This window comes from Aplysia californica, unplaced genomic scaffold (genome assembly GCF_000002075.1).
Source record: "Aplysia californica isolate F4 #8 unplaced genomic scaffold, AplCal3.0 scaffold00103, whole genome shotgun sequence".
In the NCBI taxonomy this organism is placed as follows: Eukaryota; Metazoa; Mollusca; class Gastropoda; order Aplysiida; family Aplysiidae; genus Aplysia; species Aplysia californica.
In genome coordinates, this window is record NW_004797373.1 from 185,709 (window position 1) to 186,407 (window position 699).

Sequence of the window (699 nt, forward strand, 5' to 3'; positions counted from 1 at the left end):
CTCCCCCCTCCCTCCCCATTCACGACCACCTTGGCTTGGAGTACACACCTTTTTAAAAAATGGAAAGTTTTGATGTTGTTTTTTTTGTTGTTCTTATTTATTTATACCTGTGTGGGTAGAATTTGTATTGAGTTTATTTGTCTTCTCGATAGGATTTTGTATCCCTCCTCAGCCCGGGTCGAGGCCGCCGTCAAAATCATCTAAATCGTGTTGATGGGGGTGTAAGAACATCAACATAATTGTATTGATGCTGCAAGGAACTGTGGCGCTTTTGGCTTCGCGTTGGTCTAGACTTTGGACGTTTTTTAGGGGGGGGGGGAAGTCTAATTATTTGGAGTTGAATTACAGTCGAATTTGTTCCAACGACCACATGTCCAAGACAATCACCACATGTACAGGCGACCAAATCCAGCCTCGACCCCCCCCCCTCATCTTGTCCATTTTTTGTGTAGTGTAACGACAGCGCGCTCATATGACCTTATACAGTTGAGAGCGCTGTAAAATGCCTACCAAAAATGTGTAATGACATTGTCCAAGAAGACCACTTGTCCGAGATGGCGTCTTTTTTCTGGACAATGGATGGTCGTTTTGGAGAGGTTTGACTTTATTTCCTCTTTCAGTGCCTGACATGGTGCTTCTTTTTCCCCCTGTAACCTATAGTTTATTAGTATGGCTTTTAAACCATATTTCCCCCAGTCT